Source organism: Typopeltis vanoorti, chromosome 14, assembly GCF_054136105.1.
Source record: "Typopeltis vanoorti isolate ZY-2024b chromosome 14, IOZ_Tvanoo_1.0, whole genome shotgun sequence".
NCBI lineage: Eukaryota > Metazoa > Arthropoda > Arachnida > Uropygi > Thelyphonidae > Typopeltis > Typopeltis vanoorti.
The window spans coordinates 20,899,909-20,925,643 of NC_143562.1; the positions used below are offsets into that span (position 1 = coordinate 20,899,909).

The following is a 25,735-nucleotide window of genomic DNA, read 5'->3' on the forward strand; positions in this document are numbered from 1 at the left end:
GTGTCCCAAACCTCAAGACCTTACATTTTGCTGCATTAAACTGACACCACCATTCATTTGACCATCTATCTAGCTTATTCAAATCCTCTTGCATGGCTGCCGCATCTGCACCATTACTAATAATCCTTCCCAGCTTCCCATCATCTGCAAACAACTGAATATCCCCTTGCAATCCACTGACAATGTCATTGATATTAAAGTTAAACAATATAGGTCCCAGTACTGAGCCCTGTGGGACCCCACTTGTAACCCTCTGCTTCCTTGAAACTGCCCCACCATACACAACTCTCTGATACCTATCGGACAGCCAATCCTGAATCCAGTTGACCAATCTGACATCCAGACCCCTGTGCTGCAACTTAAATATCAGCTTATCATGTGGCACCCTTTCAAATGCCTTTGCTAAGTCTAAGAAAATTGCTGTATATGCCTTTCCCTCATCTAATGCTCTTGTAACTTTATCATAAAAGGCTAGCATATTGTTAAAACAAGAGCGCCCTTCACAAATCCATGTTGACTCTCACAGATAACATTACCCTCATCTGCCCAATGCTGTATACGGTCCCTCTCTACTTTCTCCAAGATCTTACTAACTACTGATGATACACAAGCTGACCTATAATTAGACACTTCCAGTCTGCTACCGCCCTCATGCACTATCTTATCTTCCTTCCATCCATTCCATGGGCACCTTTCCCGCAGCCAGACTTTCATTGAAAAGCCAGGTCAAAGGCACTGTCAGTTCCCTAGCACATTCTCTCATTATTTGTTTACATTTGGATAAAGGATACACAAGAATATAATTTCTTGGCAAGTTTAATTATTATTATTATTATTATTATTATTATTATTATTATTATTAACATCTCACCTCCATGGATTCAGAGACTCATTGTGGGAGATATATACTATTGCATACAATGCTCATCCAACCATGCTTTAAACTGATTCATTGTGTCTACATTCACAACATACTCAGACAATGTATTTGACTCTCCATGCAAAGAACCTACTTCTTACTCCTCTGCTCACACCTTTCTCATTTCTTTTTTCTCAATCCAGCCTCTTGTCCTGCCCCCTCTCATATCCACCTCCCCCTCTTTTCCTCCTCTATTCACTAGACATTGCAACTTACATTCTCTCAATCTGTCCTTGTACTCCACATTCCAAAGACCACTGACCACGTTTGCAAATCTCCTCTGGACTCTTTCCAACATATCCTTGTCACCACAAAAACCTGGCAACCAAATCTTTGCACGATAATCCATATGAGGCCTGATCAAGGCTTTATACAATGGCATCATAACTTCACTATTTCTACATGTCAGGGTCCTGCACATCATTGACATTATCCTGTGTGATGTCTTCACGATTTGTGCAATGTGGCTCCTGAATTTCAGATCCTTGTCCACCATCACTCCTAGATCTCTCATCACCTCTACTTCCTTTAAAGTTTCCCCATCTTAATGCTCATCCAACCATGCTTGGATGAGCATTTAAAGTGTATAATTCACATTCCATCGTTGCTTACCAAATCTCAAAACCTTACACTTTGCAACATTGAATTGATAGTTCCACTTACCTGCCCATTCATGCAATCTATTCAAGTCCTCTTGTAAGGCCATAACATCTGCTTTACTCTGCATTGCTCACCCTAATTTTGCATCATCTGCAAACAGCTGCATTTCACTAGATACACCCATCCCAACATCATTAACATACAAATTGAACAACAATGGTCCCAAAACTGACCCCTGCATTACACTGCTAGTGACCTTCCTCATTTTGGGATACATCACCCACATATACAACTTTCTGATACCTATCTGACAGCCAGTCACTGACCCAACTCACAAGTCTATTATCCAGTCATCCCATCTGTTTCAATTTATTTACCGGCTTGTTGTGTGGCAGGCTATACTTGGATTTTGCAAAAGCACTGTATATGCATCTCCCCTGTCCAAGGTATTTGTCACCTTGTTATGGTACATAAGTAAGTTAGTAAAACATTATCTCCCTTTAACAAACCCATGCTGATAATCGATGAGAATACTGTGGTTATCAACCCATTTCTGTATCCTGCTTCTCACCAATATCTCCAGTACCTGCACCACAACTCCAGATATACAGATTGGCCTATAATTTGAAGGTAGTACAGCCTTATCACTACCTTTATGCAGTGGAACAATTTTACCCTCCTTCCATTCCCTTGGAACCTGTGCTGTTATAAGACTCCTATTAAACAGGCATGCCACTGCTATTGCCAATTCCCTGGAACATTCTCTTAAGATGAGTGTGATATGTCATCAAATCCTATTGCCTTATTGACATCAAGTTTATTTCTTCAAATACCTCCTGCTCACTCAGAATTAAGCCATCCTCTCCTATGTCCTTTACACTTAAGTTCCTCATGATTCCATGCTGATCAGGATGAAACATTATAAATTGACTGAATGCCTCAACAGTGTCTTCTGTACCATTCTATCATTTCATTCATTAACATCATCTTACCATGATCATTCTTCCTTCTACTTGCCACAAATCTAAAAAACTGTCTAGGGTTGTTCTTTGCCTGATTCGCCAATTTCTGCAAATACTGCGCTTTCGTTTTCCTTACTAACTGAGTCACTCTCCTGGCTTATTCTTTATACTCTTCATGTAACTGATTATTAGCATTATTCATTTGTACTTCCTCTAACGTAACTTATTTTTACAGATTTCATGCTTAAGCTCCTCATTCATCGATTTTACACCTACATTATTCAGCCTTTTGGCCTTTAGAATACATTCACACATTGATACTGTTATGTATTTCTTTGTCAGTTCTCATGCAGCATTTATTTCCTTACCACTCAACTTCTCATTTCCTGTTATAACTCCAAGCTGTCTTCTAACCTTGTCATAATCACCAGCCTTATAGTTCCACTTATATCCTTTCCTCCTGAAAGTCTGCATGTGGCTAGCCACAACAGAGGTGATCACTTCATGATCACTTTCACCAACTGGAGGAAAGTGTGAAATCCCCTCTCACAGTTACATCCTCTGATCAAATGATCAGAACTAGGACTCTTGATGTTCTCCTTCACATGCTAGTTATCTCTCAAGAACTCAAGAAATTCATTTTCCTTGTTCTCAAATGCTATCTCTTCATTCCTATCAAAAATTAAAATCATCCATAATATAATTACCTTTCCTTTGTTCACTAATCCAGTTGTTTATACATTTCTTTAGCACTACCCTCCACATTCCCTGACCTATAGCAACATCCAACTAAATATGTCTTCCTGTCAACCTCCATGTTATGCCACACTGCCTCATAACCATTGCCACTATTTCCTTCTTTCATGTCTACCTTATATTGACATAATTCCCATGCTGTCATCAGCAGCATGCTCTCCCTTCCTTGTCTTTTCTATCCTTGCAAAAAATACTGTATCCTTCCATTTCTCTTCCTGTTAGAATAGCATCTTTTTGACAATTTGACATCAATTAGACAATTTGATTCTAATTGACAAGAAGTTACTCAAGACAGCGATCTTGCATGCTATACTGCATCACTGTCTTGAGTAACTTCTTGTCAATTAGACAATCAAATTGTCTAATTGATGCATGATATAGTGGTTGTTGTAATTGCAATTGGAGTTGGTTCATAAACAGGTTAGGTTTGGATGTCTGTAAGTGGTGATAGTGTATTCTTTGTCATAACATGTTATGGTATGGGGGGGAAGCATATCCAGGGATCTGTCATCTTTCAGTACATATCTAAACTCTATTGAACTCTTCTTCAGCCTGAAAATGAAAAATATGAAAAGAAAAGAAAAACAAATAGGTTTATCATCACTGCATCGAAAAGTCTCTCATAAAAAGCAACGCGCACACACACACACACACACACACACACACACACACACACACACACACACACACACACACACACACACACACACACACACACACACACACACACACACACACACAGGGCTGTTGCCAGATTAAATCGTGCCCTGAGGCTAACAATTAAATATTGGCCCTGATGGATTATAAGACAAAAATATAAGAACATTTCCAATTGCTATTTTGTTTTTATTACAAGAGAAACATTAATGCAAAATGATTACATAATAACATTAATTAAATGTTTGCTCTACGGGGATATCACACAATGAAACTGTTTACAAGTATTTCTAAATTTAAATTATAAGCTATGTCCGCTTCTATCGATATAGTTGCTAGGCCAACCAATCTTTCTTGGGTCAGTGCTGTTCGCAAATAATTTTTAATCAGTTTAAGCTTGAAAAAACTTCTTCCCGCACTTGCTACGCTAACAGGAATTGTTAGAGTAGGCGATTGCGCCTCCCGCAATATGGCTGGACGAGCACCCTTATTAAGCCGTGCTGTGAGGCAGGCTGCCTCTTTGCTACACCCTGTCGATGGTACTGCACACACACACACACACACACACACACACACACACACACACACACACACACACACACACACACACACACACACACACACACACACACACACACACACACACAGATTACCTACAAATCACTGCCATATCCACTTAACACTTAATCAACATTTGTAGCATAAACACAAACATACATAAATGACATACACCATCACTTACAAATATACTGCCCTGTTTTTGAACAAACTTCAAAATTGCAATTATACAGTGTCTTCAACATGTGTAAACCATATCTCTGCTGTCTTGATTGACATCTTCTCACATAGGTAATCATTTTATCTTAATTGTCTATACTACGCTCTGTATTATTTCTTTGTACTAAGGGTGACATTTGTGCTTATGTCATCATCATCAATTTCGTGATATGTAACCACAAGGAGTGTTCAGGTTACTATGACAGCACTATATCATTAAGTTTACATTATTATTCTCCTATCAGCAATTTTCTACCAAGTAATTTTGTTATATGTGTGCACATCAATATTGTCATATTTAACATTTTGTACTTCTAAGCTACTATTGACTGAATCAATCCGCTTTGATCTTGGTCTTCTTCTTGGTCTCTTTTCTGGCAGCTTAGTATCAAACACCTGTTTTGCTATCCTCACACATTCTATTTAAGTGGCCATACCACCTTAGATTAGCCCTGCTGAGACATTCTTTATTATTATTATTATTATTATTATTATTATTATTATTATTATTATTATTATTATTCAGGCCTCCATGGAGTCAAAAGCCTCATCGTGGGAGGTCCTTCCTAAGAACATAAAGTCTGTCAAGACTCAAGGGGAGGTCCCCCCTAAGAAACACAAAGTCTATCATACCACTCTTTAAACTCATTGACCATTCTCGCTCCCACCACTCCATCAGGCAATGCATTCCATGGTTCAACCACCCTCCACGCAAAGAAACCACTCCTTACCCTCTTGCTCACAGTTTCCTTTCGTAACTTCCAGGGATGGCCTCTTGTCATCACTCCTTCCCACTGTTCAACCAAGCAAAAGAACTCCCCAGTGTCAACCCTGTAACCACCTCTCAACAGTTTAAAAGTCTCAATTATATCACCTCTCCTTCTTCTATCCACCAAACTCTGCAGTCCATATTCCCTCAGCCGATCCTCATAACTATCCTTGTACAGTCCTGAAACCATCTTTGTCATCCGTCTTTGTATCCTTTCCACAGTCCATTTATCCCCTTCAAATCCTGGGGACCAAATCTGAGAACAATAGTCCAAGTGTGGTCTGATCAAAGACTTATACAATGGAATGATAACCCTCTTATCTCTGCAGGTCAGTGTCCTTCTCATAATTGCAGCAATCCTCTGTGTTACCTTTACCACCTTTGCAATATGTCCCCTAAACTTCAGGTTTCTATCAATCATCAACCCCAGATCTCTTGTCTCCCCTACTTCCTCCAGTATAACTCCTCCTATAGAGTATGCAGCATCCCATCGATGTTTCCCAAACCTCAAGACCTTACATTTTGCTGCATTAAACCGAAACTCCCATTCATTTGCCCATCTATCTAGTTATTTAAATCCTCTTGCAGGGCTACCACATCTGCACTATTACTAATAATCCTTCCCAGCTTCTCATCATCCGCAAACAACTGAATATCCCCTTGCAATCCACTGGCAATGTCATTGATATAAAGGTTAAACAATATAGGTCCTAGTACTGAGCCCTGTGAGACCCCACTTGTAACCCTCTGCCTCGTTGAAACTGCTCCACCATACACAACTCTCTGATACCTATCAGACAACCAATCCTGAATCCAGTTGACCAATCTGACATCCAGACCCATGTGCTGCAACTTAAATATCAGCTTATCATGTGGCACCCTGTCAGATGCCTTCGCTAAGTCTAAGAAAATGGCAGTATATGCCTTTCCCTCATCTAATGTTCTTGTAACTTTATTATAAAAGGCTAGCATATTGCTAAAACAAGCGCGCCCTTTCACAAATCCATGTTGACTCTCACAGATGACATTACCCTCATCTGCCCAATGCTGTATACGGTCCCTCACTACTTTCTCCAAGATCTTAACAACTACTGATGACACACAGACTGGCCTATAATTAGACACTTCCAGTCTGTTACCACCCTTATCCAATGGCACTATCTTATCTTCCTTCCATCCATTCCCTGGGCACCTTTGCCAAAGCCAGACTTTCATTGAAAAGCCAGGTTAAAGGCACTGTCAGTTCCCTAGCACATTCTCTCAAAACTCGAGGTAAAATACCATCCAGTCCCACAGCTTTACTGACATCCAGAGTACTCAGTATCTGAAACACACTCTCCTCCTGTACTTCTAAATCTCGAACCAGCCCTATCCCTCTAGCATTAAAACTGATTCCTCTAGGATGAAATACTCCAATAAAGTGTTCATTGAACAATTCCACTATGTCCTCTGCATCAGTCACTCTATTCCCATTTTTATCCCACAATATCATTCTTCCACAGTCATTTCTCCTCCTACTGGCCACATAGCTAAAAAATTCCCTAGGATTTTCTTTGGATCTTAGGGCTAATCTCCTCTCATATTCCAGTTTCGCATTCATTACCACACTGGTCACTCTTCTGGCCTGTGTCTTATATTCTTCATGCATCTTCTCTTCACCTGTCTCCTTATATCTCTTCCATAGCCTCTTTTTCGCATGCAATTCCTGTTTAATATTGTTTGTCATCCACTTTACTCCAAATTGTGTCCTCTTCTTCACTCGTAGTATACAACTTACCATTGCTGCTAACAAATATTCTTTCACAATTTCCGACACACTAATGATATCCCGGCCTTCCAATTCCTCCCTCCATGAAACTTCCCGAAGTTGACGTCTAAGACTATTATAATCACCTGCTTTATAATTCCACATAAGCTCCCGTCTCTTTGATACTCCTGCATGTCTATTCATTTTACAAGTCAAAACCATATGGTCACTCTCTCCAACTGGTGGGAGAGATGTCATCTCAGTTATTATCAACTCTTCTGATGCTATAACCAAATCCAAAACTCTTGAACCTCTTGTTCCCTCTGTTACATGTTGCCTAAGACATTTGTCCCTCAAGAATTCTAGAAATTCCATTCCCCTATTGCTACATGCATCTTCCTCTCTCCAATTTATACTACTGTAGTTAAAATCTCCCATAACAATCATTCTTCTTGAATGCTAATAATGTTAATTTCCTTTCTAATATCTTCATTTTTAATTTGATTCTGCTATTGATGCCATTGGCTCATTCTCCTAATTTTTCTCAGACCCCTCATATCTGTGGTCTATAGTCTTTGATCAATTGCTTTATTTCTAACCCAACTCTCAGATCCATAACTTAATACTAACTTGAATACTTGTATACTACTAGTTTGGTTTTTTGGCTAATTTCTCTCTTATTCCATATAAATTTATTAAGCTGGCTATCCACCATACCAGCTTTGATTAGTCTGTGCTCTCTTTCCAGATTTAACCTGCCATCTTCACTAAAATCTGTGCCTAAATAGCTGAAATATTTTACTTGTTCTATACGATCTCCATTCAGAATATAGCTGCCTTCTGAATGGACTGTTTTCATTGTTTTAGTCTTTTTATTGCTGATTTTCATGCCAAATTTGTTATAACTGTTATTTAATTTAGTTAGAGAATCCTGGAGAGACTTGCTAGCTATGATCAGGAGTACAACATCATCTGCATAAAGCAAAGAGCTGAATTTGACATCTCCAATTCTAATATTAGGCTTTCTTTCATCACTTTCTAATATCACTTTCTTTCATAATGTGATTCATATAGATGATGAATAAGATTGGAGATATAATGTACATCCTTGTCTTACCCCTGATTTTACATCAAACCATCTTCACCTATTTCCTTCAGTTCTGATTGCTGACTGACAACTTATATATATATAGGCTATGTATTTCTCTGTGTAATGTTCCATTCACCCCATATAACTGAAGTGTTTGAAAAGCTTTCCTTTGGACACCTTGTCATATGCCTTTTACAGAACTTAAGTCCAGATCCTTGTCATATTCCTATGATTTCTCAACTATCTGTATTAAAGTGAAAATCTGATCTTGACAACCTCTATTTGGCCTGAACCCAGCTTGTTTTTCTCCAAGTTTCTCTTCCACAATCTTTCAAACCTCTTTTCAAGTATGCTTGCATAAATCTTACCTGGAACACTTAGTAGAAAAATTCTTCTGTAAATGGGCTTTTTCAGTTAAATTTGAGTTAGCCAATCTCATACGGTGGTAGCAGGGTTTTTGCTCCCAGAAACTCGGGTTTTTCATCCCACATACAGACAAATTGGCCTTCAGAACACACCCAATTTACAGACAAAAAATACTATTGTTGGTGGTGATGATGGGCGATAGTGGTGTTGATGGTAGTAGTGTCATAGTTAGAGAATTAAGTAGTGGTGGAGAGGATGAGATGTATTTAGCGAAGTAGAGTAGTGTGCCCACGATGAGTCCTTGGACTCCCTGGAGGTGTCACGTAGTAATAATAGTAATAATAATAATCTCACATTCAGCTTTATTGCTTTTTTTACAGATGGGTATCAAGAGAGCTCTACTTCATTCATTGGGAATTCGACCTTCTTTCCAAGCCCTCTATAGTATGCAGTGTAGCCACTGAAAAATTTTTATACCTCCATACTTAAGCATTACTGGTCAAATATCATCTACCTCCAGCTGCCTTTCCATATTTCAAGTTTTTGCCAGCTTTTTCTATCTCAAGTATTATATACCACTCTTTGTATTCCTCTTGAAAATTTAATAGTATGGTTCTGTCACTGTTTGATTTGTCTAACAGTCTTTCAAAGTAACAGATAAGCTTAGGTGTTGACGGTTATTCATGACTTATTTTTCATGGTATTAACACCACAAAATTTTTTCAAAGAGATGTTTTATTAACTTATATTTCGCTGATTTTCAACTCAGCATCATCAGAGCACAACACGCTAGTACACACGACAGTGAGTGAGTAAAATAATATAATTGCAAAGGACAAAAGATCTCAAGTCCTGCTTTTGGTGCCCTCTAACGGGAAAAAAAAAAAAAAAACAGCTATGTAGGAGTTTCTCTTAGGATAACAGTCTCCCAAATTTTTGGCAAATTAATGCAACCATATTTGTTAAGGTTGGGAGAATTCTTCAAAGCCATTGCTGACTCAAAAAATGATCTTTCAGATCTATACCGACTTCTAAATAGCACATTCGTTTTCCTACATCTAATCCTGTGTGAAGGAGTGTCCAAAGCGTGGTCTGCCAGTCCCGACTTGCCATAGTAATAGTAGCGAATGTATCTTTCATGTTTCTTCCAGGTGGATGTTAACTGATCTTCCTGTTTGCCCATAATAGGCCAAGTCACCGTCACAAGGAACTTCATACACTCCTGGGTGTGCTAAAGAGTGAAGTTTATTCTTAGGCGAGCAGATCAGAGTTTCCAGCTTGACATGTTGCATTAATTTGCCAAAAATTTGGGAGACTGTTATCCTACGAGAAACTCCTGCATAGCTGTTTTTTTTTTTTTTTTTTTTCCGTTAAAGGGTGCCAAAAATAGGACTTTAGATCTTTTGTCCTTTGCAATTATATTGTTTCACTCACTCACTGTCGCGTGTACAAGTGTGTTGTGCTCTGATGATGCTTAGTTGAAAATCAGCGAAATATAAGTTAATAAAACATCTCTTTGATAAAAGTTGAAAGTTTATTTTTCACTTGGTTAGAATATAATAAATTTAGTTTAATCCTTTATCCACCTTACCCCAGTCCTGAAGATACTTTCAGGTGCAAACTTTGTTTGCTCACACTTGGATAAAGGATTAAACTAAATTTATTATATTCTAACCAAGTGAAAAATAAACTTTGCAAGGAGTTGCCCTGGTGTTGTAAGCTAACATCACTCCTATCTCAGTATCTCCCATAATGCAAAACACATCTCCTTGCGGATATGTCTAATGTTATGCATTAAGGGAAGGGCCACTACCCAGACTAGTTTTGACCTTATGAATAAGTAAAGCCGTCTCTAAAAATTTGGACGATCCCTAGGCCACTCAATTGTGGGCGTAAGACCGTCCATCTCAGCATTGGCTACACTCAGTGATGGGCTTCCACCACCACCGAGCAGAACCGCTCATATTCCGAAGAAAAGCATTCACCGACAAAGTCCCTCACTGGGCCGTGCCAGAAAACACTTTCCCCGGAGACTCAAATTGCTCTCTTAAGGCAAAATCCTTAAGAGAGTGAACTCATAATAGCCTCCACTGGTTTTGACCTTTATTGAGGTCTCTTCAGTGGGAGCCAGGCCCAAGTGGAGATACCAGCCAGAAGCATTAGCAAGGTCATCTCTACCTATAGGAGTTGCCAAATGGTGTGCCACCTTTTTAATAAATTACTCTGGTTTTAGAGAAAGTTGTTGAAAGTTTATTTTTCACTTGGTTAGAATATAATAAATTTAGTTTAATCCTTTATCCAAGTGTGAGCAAACAAAGTTTGTGCTTGAAAGTATCTTCAGGACTGGGGTAAGGTGGTACAACACCAGGGCAACTCCTTGCAAAGGTGGAGCAAGCTAACATCACTCCTATCTCAGTATCTCCCATAATGCAAAACACATCTCCTTGCAGATATCAACAAGGAGATGTGTTTTGGGAGCAATTTGAGTCTCCACTGGTTTTGACCTTTATTGAGGTCTCTTCAGTGGGAGCCAGGCCCAAGTGGAGATACCAGCCAGAAGCATTAGCAAGGTCATCTCTACCTATAGGAGTTGCCAAATGGTGTGCCACCTTTTTAATAAATTACTCTGGTTTTAGAGAAAGTTGTTGAAAGTTTATTTTTCACTTGGTTAGAATATAATAAATTTAGTTTAATCCTTTATCCAAGTGTGAGCAAACAAAGTTTGTGCTTGAAAGTATCTTCAGGACTGGGGTAAGGTGGTACAACACCAGGGCAACTCCTTGCAAAGGTGGAGCAAGCTAACATCACTCCTATCTCAGTATCTCCCATAATGCAAAACACATCTCCTTGCAGATATCAACAAGGAGATGTGTTTTGGGAGCAATTTGAGTCTCTGGGGAAAGTGTTTTCCGGCACGACTCGGTGAGGGGCTTTGTTGGTGAATGCTTTTCTTTGGAATACGAGCGGTTCTGCTCGGTGGTGGTGGTGGAAGGCCATCACTGAGTGGAGCTAACGCTGAGATGGACGGTCTTTCGCCCACAATTGAGTGGCCTAGGGATCGTCCGAATTTTTAGAGATGGCTTTACTTATTCATAAAGTCTAAACTAGTTTGGGTAGTGACCCTTCCCTTAATGCATAACATTAGACATATCCGCAAGGAGATGTGTTTTGCATTATGGGAGATTCTGAGATACGAGTGATGTTATCTTGCTCCACCTTTGCAAGGAGTTGCCCTGGTGTTGTACCACCTTACCCCAGTCATGAAGATACTTTCAGGTGCAAACTTTGTTTGCTCACACTTGGATAAAGGATTAAACTAAATTTATTATATTCTAACCAAGTGAAAAATAAACTTTCAACACCTATACTATTCTCTTTTGACCTTCTCTGGCTTAAGATTTCTTTGCCCCATTCTGTAATATGCATCTGCTATCCTTGAAACTTTCCATATTCAGATAATACTCTGACATCTTCAACTTCTTATCCATAATGCTTGAATTTTTGCAGTTCAAGTACCAAAATAGCAAAGTCATCTTTCTTGGTGATTTTAATGGCCACAACTGCCAGCTTCTTATTACCAGTTCCACCATAACAAATGAAATGGAAAAGTATATTTTTGTAGGCAATAAAATAATGCAAATCAACTATATGCTTAAAATTCTCTTGATATTTTCTTAACCAGTTCTTCTTCCAAGCATACATTGAATCATTCTTGATAACTTCCATAATAATCTGTTCTGTAGAATATCCTCTCGCAGTCATTCTCAATCTGCTGTCTATTAGCATTACAATTGACTCCTACTCTTCCTTCTCATTATCATGATATAGTCTGCCTGATCCTAAAACACTTGCTCTGACTGTTGTTACTCAGACTGGCACCAGGCATATTTGTAGAACAGATGTCCAAAGGATTATGTGCCTACCATCAAGAATGATTTATTCTTTACTGGGAGAAAATTATTGTAAAAGAAATTCTCATTAATTAATACTTAATATACAACATAATTATATATATATTGTCTTTAATTATTCCATAATAGTTTAAAAATCAGAAAGAAATATAATACACTGGACATTTAATTAATATTTTGCTATTTAGTTTTCCAGATATCTGTTGGTTACTTATTTTTTCCTATAACAGAATGATGAGACACTACACCTTTTGAATGGAAAAGACCCAAATTCAATTTTCATCATGATTAGAATAATCTTTATATCAGTTTTTTCAATTGAAGGTGAATTTAGCAAATCTTATATGGAGGCAGTAAGATTTTTTTCGCCCAGAAACATGGGTTTTTCATTTTGTAAACAGGCAAATTGCAGAGAACATACACACAATTGACAGACAAAAATACTATTAGTGGATGATAGATCCTATTGTGTGTGTGTGTATATATGTGTGTGTGTGTGTGTGTGGTAGCTTAAGTAGCATGTTAGTGTGTACTAGATGGTGTAGTAGTCCAGAGTGTCCTCCCATGATGAGTCTTTAGTCTTCATGGTGCCATCATATAATAATATTACTATTATTACGGGCAACTCCAGGGAGTCATTAGACTCATCGAGGGAGGCCCCAGATCATATTCATCACAACTATTCGTCACTCATACAGTATCTATCATACCTTGCCTTAAACTTATTCACCGTCACAGCATCCACCACAGACTCAGGGAGCGCATTCCACTCATTCACTACTCTAAAAGTAAAGAACCCAGCTCTAACACCTTTACTAACCACACTTTTGCCCAGTTTCCATGGATATCCCCTAGTCCTCCCACAACCAACCCTGTTCTCAAAAATATCTTCTGAATTAATTTTATAGAAACCCTTCAGTAATTTGAATGTCTCAATCATATCTCCCCTCCTCTGCCTATCAACCAATTTTTGCAACCCACAAATCCTCAACCTGTTCTCATAAGGTTCATTCCACAGACACCTGCTGTCATCTTGGTCACTCACCTCGGGATCCTCTCCACCTCCTCCCCATCAAGAAGAAACCTAGGTGACCAAATCTGGGCACAGTGATCGAGATGGTGTCTTATCAAGGCTCGATACAGAGGAACAATAACCCGCTTGTCTCTGCTTGTCAACATATTCTTCAGCAACCGAAAGATTTGATGAGCTGATTTGGCCACTTTTGCAATGTGTCCCCTAAATTTAAATTCCTTATCCACCAACACTCCTAAATCTCATGCCTCATCAATTTCCTGGAGCACAGTTCCACCAATGCAGTAAACTGCTGCCAATCTTTTCACCCCAAAATGCATAACCTTACATTTTGCCATATTAAATTGACATCCATTCTCCTTAGCCCAGACCTCCAATCTATCCAAATCATCCTGCAAAATTTTGACGTCATCTGCATTCACTATTGCCCTACCCAACTTCGCATCATCTGCAAACAAATGAACTGTTCCTCTCAGAACCTTTCCTATATCATTAATGAACAAATTAAACAGCAGTGGTCCAAGAACAGATCCTTGTGGCACACCACTAGTTACAGGCCGTCTTGTGGACTCTACTCCTGAGTAAACCACTCTCTGATATCTCTCCGTCAATCACCCTCCTATCCATCTCACCAACCCTATGTCCATCCCCATATGCTGCAATTTACTGATTAGAATTCCATGTGGTATCCTGTCAAAGGCCTTAGCAAGGTCCAGTAGAATCACTGTAAACCCATTACCCTTATCCAGTTCAGCCGTCACTGTGTTATAATACGTGAGCAAGTTACTGAGGCATGACCTACCCTTCACAAAACCATGCTGTCCCCGATACAGTATCCCGTTTTCTTATATCCAGTCTTGTATTTTCCTCTTGACTATTTTCTCTAAGACCTTGATAATGATTCCTGTAATGCTGATTGGCCGGTAATTTTCAACAGCAGCCTTGGAACCACCTTTGTGCAGCGGAACTATTTTCCCATCTTTCTACCCCCTTGGGACTGACCCAGACCCGAGGCTCAAATTAAACAAAATGGTTAAGGGCACTGACAATTCTTTAGCTGCTTCACGTATGACACGAGCTGGTATGCCATCCAATCCCACAGATGTATTGACATTGAGGTTCTGTAATAGACTAGTTACCTCTACTTCATTCATCACAATTCCAGTATAAGCTGTTGGTTCTTCCATTCCTGCAAAGTCACCACCTGGATGATATACTCTTGCAAAGTGCTCGCTCAGTAATTCCACAATATCGACTGATTCGGTTACCTCCCTACCCTCAGCATTTTTTAAAATTATTCTGCCATGAACATTTTTCCTTTTACTTGCAACATATTGAAAAAACTGTTTGGGATTCTCTTTAGCCTGCATGGCCAATTTTCTTTCGTAATCCGCTTTTGCTTTTCTTACCACCCTTGTTACCATCCTGGCCTGAGCTTTATACTGTTCCTGCGCCTGCTGGTCACCTTTCTCCTTAAATTCCCTCCACAATTGTTTCTTTTTTTGCAGCTCAAGCTTAATAGTGTTATTCATCCATTTAACCCCTACTTGATTTATTATTCAGACTCTTGGTATACAGTCAACCATTGCCTCCTGCAAACACTTCTTAACCACCTCCCATGCACTATCAACATCCAGCCCTTGCAGTTTTACATGCCATGGCACTGACCCAAGCACACACCTAAGCTTGTCATACTTACCAGCCCGGTAATTCACCAGGCTGGTAAGTATTGCAATTCAGGTTATAGGAACTGACAGTGCGTTTAACCTGGCTTTTCAATGAAAGTCTGGCTTCGGGAAAGGTGCCCATGTAATGGGTGGAAGGAAGGTAAGATAGTGCCATTGCATAAGGGCTGTAGCAGATTGGAATGTCTAATTATAGGCCAGTTTGTGTGTCATCAGTAGTTAGTAAGATCTTGGAGAAAGTAGTGAAGGACCATATACAGCATTGGGCAGATGAGGGTAATGTTATCTGTGAGAGTCAACATGGATTTGTGAAGGAACGCTCTTGTTTTAACGATATGCTAGCCTTTTATGATAAAATTACAAGAGCATTAGATGAGGGAAAGGCATATACTGTCATTTTCTTAGACAGCGAAGGCATTTGACAGGGTGCCACATGATAAGCTGATATTTAAGTTGCAGCACATGGGTCTGGATGTCAGATTGGTCAACTGGATTCAGGATTGGTTGTCCAATAGGTATCAGAGATTTGTGTATGGTGGGGTAGTTTCAAGGAAGCAGAGGGTTACAAGTAGGGTCCCACAGGGCTCAGTACTGGGACCTATATTGTTTAACCTTTATATCAATGACATTGTCAGTGGATTGCAAGGGGATATTCAGTTGTTTACAGATGATGGGAAGCTGGGAAGGATTATTAGTAATAGTGCAGATGCAGCAGCCCTGCAAGAGGATTTGAATAAGCTAGATAGATGGTCAAATGAATGGTGGTGTCGGTTTAATGAAGCAAAATGTAAGGTCTTGAGGTTTGGGACACATCGATGGGATGCTGCATATTCTATGGGAGGAGTTTTACTGATTGATAGAAACCTGAAATTTAGGGGACATATTGCAAATGTGGTGAAGGTAACACAGAGGATTGTTGCAATATTGAGCATGACACTGACCTGCAGAGATAAAACAGTTATCATTCCGTTGTATAAAACCCTGATCAGAACACACTTAGACTATTGTTCTCAGATTTGGTCCCCAGAATTTGAAGGGGATAAATTAACTGTGGAAAGGGTACAAAGGCAGATAACAAAGATGGTTTCAGGACTGTACAATAATAGTTATGAGGATCGGCTGAGGGAATGTGGACTGCAGAGTTTGGTGGATAGAAGAAGGAGAGGTGATATGATTGAGACTTTTAAACTGTTGAGAGGTGGTTACAGGGTTCACACTGGGGAGTTATTTCGCTTGGTTGAACAGCAGGAAGGAGCGATGACAAGAGGCCATCCCTGGAAGTTACGAAAGGAAACTGTGAGCAAGAGGGTGAGGAGTGGTTTCTTTGCATGGAGGGTGGTTGAACCATGGAATGCATTGCCTGATAGAGTGGCGAGAGTGAGAACGGTCAATGCATTTAAGGAGTGGTATGATAGACTTTGTGTTTCCTAGGAAAGACCTCCCACGATGAGTCTTGATAAACTTGTGTTTCTTAGAAAGGACCTCCCACGATGAGTCTTTTGACTCCATGGAGGCCTGAATGATAATAATAATAATAATGAATGCCAAAATCTGAAAAATTGTGATCCTCAAGAATGGATAGTTCTAGGGAGAAGAATTAGGAAAGAGAGAGAGAAATAGAGAGAGAGAGAGCTGTAAGAAAGCTTTATTTATAGTGACATATACTTTAGTTGGTGAATCTCAAGTCCTGTTTTCAGATCTATTGCTTTTTGCCTTAACTTAGGCCACAACTTTGCAATAGTGCCTTGTAAAGTTCTGATGTTAGGCCTCATGTTACATATACCATGTGGCATTCACATCCTGCCCTCCAGATATTTCCAGTAACATCAAGCTTGATGTAACTAACATCCTTAAGCAAGTTTCACTGCTTAAGTGAAATACCTAACTGGATGTACCTATAAATTACACAAAGACAAGAATATAATAATCACTAGGGTAGATAAGGGGAATATCATGATACCTTGATACCAGTGAATGCAGTTGTAAAATGAATGCCTTACTTTGTATGTGGTGTGATCATTCACACCACATACAAACTTTTAGATTATAATCCCACCAATTACCAGAAGAAGACATTTAAACAGTTTCTTTAAAATTAATTAAAAAATTAATTTTAAAGAAACTAATTTTTTAAATTAGTTTCTTTAATTAAAAAATTAATTCAGAATTAATTAAAATTTAATTAATCCAGAATTAATTAAAAAACTCAAATATTTTTACATTCCCCCTGGATATATGGTTTATCCAAAATTCATAAACTCACTAACACTCTCCATTCTGTAGTTGATGCTACTGACTCCTCCTCCTTAATTAGCCAAACACTTAACTACATCTTTAACTCTCCTCCTCCAACTGGTCATACTTCATATACATCTTCAAGGCCCACCTTTCCCAATTGGGTTGTGGGGGCAACAGCTGCAAGAGGGACTTCCAATGGTCACCATCCTCTGCCACCAAGCTCAGGTGTTCTGGTGGGACTCCTAAACGTGTCCACCCAAGGTTTTGGATATAATCTATTATATCATACTTCATCTTATATTAAAAAAATTCCACTCCAAATCTTTAATCCAAAATTTAATTTTAAGCAGTACTGATATCATGGTTAACTTTGACATCACTTCTATATTTACTAATATCCCTTCACCCTTTCTAACACTTTAACTTTACTTAAAAATGTGTTCTCCCTGATATGATCTGTTCCTCATTGATCTATTCATTTTTGTCTTCCACACTAGTTACTTACTTGAAAGGACACCATCTATAAACAGAAGGCTCATCTACAGGCTCTTCCCTAAGCAACCTTCTATATAGAGCATTTTGAAATATATGCTTTTGACATGGCCATTCTTAAATCTTCTATCTGGCTATGACTCTGCTCCACATTCCATTTTCACATCCATCCATTCATTCTCACATTTCCTTGTTCCCACTGAAATCATTTGTTCCCACTGCCAGTTCCAACTCTCTTATAAATTAAAGATGCCAAGAAATTATATTTTTGGTTTCATCCTTTATCCAAGTGTAAGCAAACAAAGTTTGTGCATGAAGTCACTTCATGACTGGGCTACTTGTATATAGAGGCTAATGACTTCACATCAGTTGCCTTAGCATCCCATAATGCAAAACACATATCCTTGCAGACATGTGTAATGCTAAGCATGGCTTCTGCAGTATCATGACTTCTTCTGGGTCTGGCTCCCAGTAATGAGACCTCAATAAAGGTCAAAACTGGTCTGGGTAGTAGCCCTTCCCATAATGCTTAGCATTATACATGTCTGTAAGGATATGTGTTTTGGATTATGGGATACCAAGGCAATTAATGTGAAGTCAATTGCCTTAGTAGTCAATTGACAGCATGAAAGTCAACACTGACTTTCTTGCTGTCAGTCTATTACATTGTTACAGTTACTTGCACTGTCTTGCAGTCATTCTCACTTGCTTCTGTACCTACAGTCATGGTCTCTTGTTCTCCTTTCTGTCCATTACCACTCATCTTCTTACATTCTTGTTCTCCTTTCTGTCCATTACCACTCGCCTTCTTACATTCTGTTCTGCCTTTCATCCTTTGTCCAACATTGTTTACTACATTCTTTATACTGATTCAAAGAAGCATTATAGTCCATTAACATGTCATATTTCCATTACAGTGATGGTAAAAATACTCAATTTTTTTTATTCATTGACTAAACTGGTAGATTAAACAACATTATCATAAAAATTCATAAAATATGAACTACATCAATTATATTTGTGATTTACCAAGTTTTTTTTTTATTACATGCTGACACAGGCACATTTCAGAAAGGTAAGTTGTGAGGATTTTAAATATTATAAAAAGGCTGAATTTAGCTGACAGGTAATAGTAGTAGTGGATTTCTAAAACTTCATGTCAGTGTGGTTCTTTTTTAAGAGATAGTAATATTTGCTTAATGGATTATAGTTACCTCAGCATTACCAGTCCACAAGGGTTATAAATTGTCTAAGTTAAAATTTACTAATTAAAGGTTTATTTTTGAAATATATGTTAATGTGGAGTAATACCTGAACATCTTTGAGAGAAAAGATAATAATCATTTTGTACAACTTTCTAATTACTGAAAGGATTTTTTGGTACTGAAGTTATAATAGGGCTGAAAATCAGTATAAAAAAAGAAAACATTAGAAACATGAAATAACAAATATGAATACTATTTTTTGGTCACTTATTTTCAGAAGGATGAGAAGATATTGGAACTGTCTGGAGACAGTTGACTGAGGTGGTTTCCAGTCTCTGTAATTTAAGTATGAAGAAAGATTGGGAAAATGCAATTTGCAGAGTCTAGTGGGTAAGAGGAGCAGTATGATTGAGACATATAAATTGGTAAAGGGTTATTATGAAATTAATGTGAAAGATGGAAGAAGATGAGTATATTAGCTGGATATGTACTAGTAATGTGCACTTTTTTAAAGTGAATCTTGCCTCCACAGAAAAAAAAAGTTATATAAACTTATTGTGCATTTTTGGGTTGGTTAAGAGTTAAAGAAACCATTCTCCAGAGATCAATAAGGTACTTTTTGAGGCCACTTTAGGCTTCTGATAAGCTGCTGGTATTCTCTCATTGTGTAATGAAAAAAGGTTGGTCGATTGACAGAGTCTCTGCTGCTAATGGCTCATGCAAAAAGTTAAGCAAGGTTGAGCACGGTTAGTAGTTGGAAGGGATTCAATCGTTTGATGCTGTTAGCACACTCTCCCTTGATGAGTTCTTTGGACTCCCTGGAAGTGTCACATAATAATAATAATAATAATAATAATTTACCACCTAAAGACATTCATTCATGAACAAGCATCTCATAGTGGGATTCAGTCTGATAACTTGGTGGTTACATATAGAAAGGTTAAGGTGTCGTTGATTATTCATAATAATGAGTACAGTATAAACAATACTAACCTGGTTTGAACAGCAGGTTAGTATTGGGTTAGCATCCCTATCTCAGGGATTTACTATTTACTTTGTCAATAAGACTGGTGAAACTACCTTGTTCATGTTTTGTTTATATTATTTGAAGCAGTACTTTAGAATTAATGTTTAGATAAATATATGTGGAATTTTAAGATATCTGTACTGATTTGTGGCTTTGTCATGTTACTTATCTCTGAATGCAAATTAAATGTCATCAGTTTTTCTTCCCGTAAATAGGTATATCATGCCATTAATATATAAAATATGGAATTTGATTTGCTGTTAACCCTCCAGCTGGGTAATTTTTTGATCTGTGTGGTGCAAAAAAAATGTTTTTTTTTGTACATTTCTATTTTTAATACTTCATCCTTTTTCTGCTAATCTTTTCTAAGTTCTTCTGGGAGACCCTTTTTGTTACTGTTTCCTGTACTAAAAATATTCATCTTCTTTTACAAGTAAGTCCAGAAGATCTGATGGCATATGCCAATTATCCACTGTGACACAGTAACCTTTCCTTAAAAAAATGGTCCATCAAGTGAAGAAAACTTTTAGTGCTATCTGGTAAAGCATCATACTTTTTATTATATACTGTTTCTTTTCCAGTATACAAAAGAAAATCACAAATATAATCACTTTCTGTTTTGCAAAGCACAAAAAATTTCATCCCAAAATGGGCCTTCTTCTTAGCATTGAACATTTTGCAAAGCTTTGAAACACTTAGGCGACTCTGTATCTGAGTCGCCCTCATCAGAATCAGATTCTGCTGCCATTATATTGGTGTAATCTAACAGATATAAAACATAAGAATATATATAAAAAAAACATATATAAGGGAGAGGGCACTCGTGAGGCAACAATAGCGGCGGTTTGTAAGAAGAGCTCTGGATTCAGATAACTTATTGAAATAATTAATTGTATATGAGTGATTGTTTCAGTAAGAGCTGCTATAAAAGTTGTGCGCTACTAGTTTTATTAGTGTGTGGGATATTTTGCTTAAACTTAATTACAAATTCGTTGTTTTTGGTCCTTAGAGTAGTAACTGGCAGAGGAAAGATGGCGGCAGCTTTATTAGTGCATGACTTTAACTTAGACTTCAGTCGTTTTGTGAAGTGCAAGGTGTGCCACATGTATTCTTTTGATTACATAGATAGTTTGTGGACATTTAGGGCTCATGGAAGGAGGGTATGTGTGAAGTGTGAGCTAAATGAGGATTTGATGAGTGCCAATATGAATTTGATGACAGAAAGTGTTAGTAGCGAGAATGTTGCGGGAAGAATGAGTGCTCGTTCGAAAGAGAAGCATGGTGTGAAAGAAAGGCAAAAAATTTGTTAAAAAATCATTGAAAAAGAAAACGAGTGATTTTAAAACCATAATGAATGGTAAAAAGAACGAAAATGAGGCAGATGTGGTGGAAGGAACGGAAATAGCGTGACGAAAGGATCGAAAGTTGTAAAAATCGAAAGAATGAATGAATCCGGAAATAGTGTGACTCAAGGTTTGAAAGTGGGAAAAATGGAAAGAATGAATGAAAGCGAAAGTTGGACACATGGAGTGAAAGTACAGAAACTCAAAAGGATGAATGAGAGTGAAAGTGTGAAGTGAAATTCGAGAGTTCGAAAATTAGAAAGATTGAATGATAAAGAGAATGTGATGCGAGATTCGAAAGTTGAATTGGGTTGGATGAGGCAAGAGATGAAATGGATGCGGAGTGAAATTAAGAAAATTCAGGTGAAAATGATTAAAACAAATTAAGTAAGCACGAAAGAGTTAACGAAAAACAAGCGAGTGGCGTTGTAGGGCGACTCCATTGTTAAAGGTGTGCTGGATGAGAGGATGCACATGGTATGTTTCCCAGGCGGTAAATGTCCAAAGGAGGCTGCTTAGATGGATAAAAAGAGAATAGTGTGAGGAAGGGTAGGAAGGGTAGTAAGCGTGTTGCTTAGGTATGATTCTGGTGAGATGAGGAGGAGAGCAGGGATTATGAATGATATGTTGGCTGAAATGTGTGAGGAGAAGGGGAATACAATATGTTAATGTGTGGAATGAGTTTGAAGTATGAAGTGAATTGTATGGAAGCGATGGACTGCATTTGAGTAGTTATGGTGTGAGTCGCTTGGAGAGACTGTTACTGGAAGGTAGAGAAGTGAGTACAGAGAATGAATCAGATCAAGTGGGAATTGATGTGAAAGAGCAGGAGAGTACGACAGGAGAGATTGAATAGGTGGTTATGAGGGTTTTGAGGAAGTAAGTGGCATGGATATGGAAAATGAGAGAATGGGTGTGCAAGATGAACAGGGAAACAGGGAGGCTCAGGGTGGACAGAGGTGCACAGCGTGAGAAAGATAGAGGCTCCAAAAGGATGTGAGAGCATGTGTAGACAGGAAAGAAATGGGATGATCTGGGATCAAGAGGAAACAGTTGGAATTGAAGAGGGTTCTAAAATGAATAAGCAGAAAGGCAAATTGCCCCAGTCGAGCATGGAGAGATCACATCGAATGAGTGGTATTGGTGGAACTAGCTTTAGATCCAGAAATGAGCTGCTGTGTTGATATACAAATGCTAGAAGTGTAAGAAACAAGGAAGATGAAATGGTTGCACTAATTCAGTCTGTTCACCCAAAAATTGTTGGAATAAGTGAGACATGGTTAGATGAGAACGACATCCTGACAGGAATAGAGATGGAAGGATTATGATGTGTTTTGTGAGGATAGAAGGGGTAAAGAGGGAGGGGAAGTGCTATTGATGATAGAGAAAGAGTTATGTCCATACAAAGTAGAGATGCAAGAGGGAAATAGTGCCAGCGGTTTTGAGGCAGTATGGTGTGAGGTAGAGGTGAATGGAATCAAATCCTTGGTAGGATGTTGTTATAGACCAGGAAATGTGGATGGTAGTGACTATGAAATGTATAATCAAATTGGCCAAGAAAATAAGAAAAGAATGATCATTATTGGCGATTTTAATTATGGCAATATAAACTGGAATGATGAGATAGCAACTGGAAGTAAAGAAAATTAGTTTCTTGCATTTTTGAGGGATAACTACCTCAGACAGTATGTAACAGAGGGCATGAGGATTAAGGGTCTTGGATTTGGTCATCTCATCAGAGGATATAATTATAAATGAAGTGTCAAATCACCCACCAATTGGTGAAAGTGACCATGAGGTGATTACCTGGGTGGTTGACAGCAGTGTGATAAGAAAAGGATATATGTGAAACTACAGGAGGGGGGGGAGTTATGAAGAGCTCAGAGCTCAGGAGACAGCTTGCAGGTGTAGCATGGAATGACGAGTTAGCTGGAAAAGAGATCAGTGCAGCTTGAGGGGATTTTCAAAAACTAGCTAGTAGATGCAATGTCTAAATGTATTCCAAGGGTGAGAAGGTTAAATAAGGTAGGTGTGAAATTGATAAATAAAGAGATTAAGTATGTGATACAGAGAAAAAGGAGATTATGGAGGGTGCATAAGAGAAGTGGAAATAACGAATTTCATGAGGATTACAAATGCCAGGCAAGGCGGGTGACTTGGTTGGTTAGGGTAGCTAAAGAGAGGTATGAACAGCAGTTAGCTAATGAAGCCAAAAAGAATCCTAAGGAGTTCTTTCGATATGTAGTCAGCAAAAGAAAGAATGATTATGGAAGGATGTCATTGATTGGAGAAAATAGTATAAAGACAGCTGTTGCAAAAGGTGTGGTGGAGATTCTTAATGAGTAGTTCATAAAGGTCTTTCAATCTTGTGAATGTGACTTCATTGAGAGATTGAGCGCAGTTGATGATGGGGAAGAGACTGACTGTAAGTGAGCAAGAGGTGTATTGGGAGTTGAGCAGACTAGATGTAAATAAGGCTATGGGACTTTATAATATAATATATCATCACACATTCTGAAGGAATGTGCCAGGGAGTTGACGCCGGCATTGACATATTTTTTTAATACGAGTCTTGCACTGTGTGAAGTTCCTAAGGAGTGGAAGGAGGCAAGATTGTACCACTTCATAAAGGAGGTGATAGAACTCAAGCATCAAACTGTAGGCCTATCTGTGTGTCAGGTGTTGTAGTTAAGTTGTTGGAGAAGCTTGTGAGAATCAGGATTCAGAATTGGGTTGACAACAATGGTATTATCTTTCATGGACAGCATGGATTTACTAGAGAGAGGTCATGTTTTAGTAATCTACTTACTGATTACAATAATGTGACTGCTTTCTTGGACAGAGGAGAAGGATACACAGTGATATACTTCGATTTCGCAAGGCTTTTAATAGATTAACGCATGATAAGTTGATAGTCTTACTAGAGTGGATGGGGTTGGATATTAGATTGGTGCATTGGATTGGAGACTGGCTATCTGATAGGTATCAGCAAGTTGTGTATGGGGGAGCGATATCCAGGAAAAGTAAAGTTACTAGTGGTGTGTCTCAGTGGAGGGTCGGTTTTTGGGCCATTGCTGTTTAAGTTGTATATTAATGATATTGGTGAAGATTTGGATGGAGATATTTAGTTGTTTGCAGATGATGCAAAGTTGGGACGAACCATGAAGAGTAGAGAAGATGCTGTGGCCTTACAAGAAGACTTGAATAAATTGAGTGATTGGGCACGGGAATGGGGATGCACATTCAATGTTGCAAAATGTAAGGTTTTAAAATTTGGAAAACAAAAATGGGATGCAGAATTTATGCTTGGTGAGGATATATTGTCGGAGGTGGGGGAAATAAGAGATCTGGGGGGTAATGGTGGATAAGGATCTGATATTTAGTGGACACATACCCAAAATTGTGAAGACAACACAAAGGATTCTGGGAATGATGCAGAGGACACTGACTTGTAGAAGTAGGGAGATTCTTGTTCCATTGTATAAGGCTTTGATTAGGCCACACATGGACTATTGTGCCCAGATTTGGTCATCTGGTTTTCAGAAGGATGAAGAGATGTTGGAAGGGTCCAGAGGTGACTTACTAAGGTAGTTTCTAACTTCTGGAATGTCGAGTATGAGGAAAGATTGAGAAGATGCAACTTGCAGAGTCTGGTGGACAGGAGGAAGAGGGGAGTATGATCGAGACCTACAAGTTATTAAGGGGTTGTTATAGGATTAATGCTGGAGAGGTTCTACAGAAAATAGTTTGAGATCAGGGGAGAACCAGAGGTCATCCCTGGAAACTGTATAAAGAGGGTGTGAGTAGGGGAGTGAGAGACAGGTTTTTTTCATGCAGAGTTGTGAATGATTGGAATGCCTTGCCTGAGAGTGCAGTGTCTGCAGAGAATTTGAGTATGTTTAATGCACGGTATGATGAGCTGTGTGTTTGATAAAAGGACCTCCTAGATGAGTCTTTTACTCCATGGGGGTCTTGGGTAATAATAATAATAAAATAAAAAGAATCAAGAGCCTGCAAGCATTTTCTAAATGACATAAAAATCTTGAAATATTTCAAGATATGAAATGCATTACGAACTACAAAAATAACTGATAATTTCAACTGTGCCTCTGATAATAAAAATAATATCGATAATGTCTATCAAACACACTTTGGTAT

General features: G+C 38.5%; 1 protein-coding gene across 1 annotated transcript in view; it reads left to right on the forward strand.

The window, feature by feature from the left end:
* The window catches only part of LOC150099286 (uncharacterized), a 623,534-nt gene that overhangs the window by 181,160 nt on the left and 416,639 nt on the right, over positions 1–25,735 (forward strand). The window lies entirely within an intron of this gene.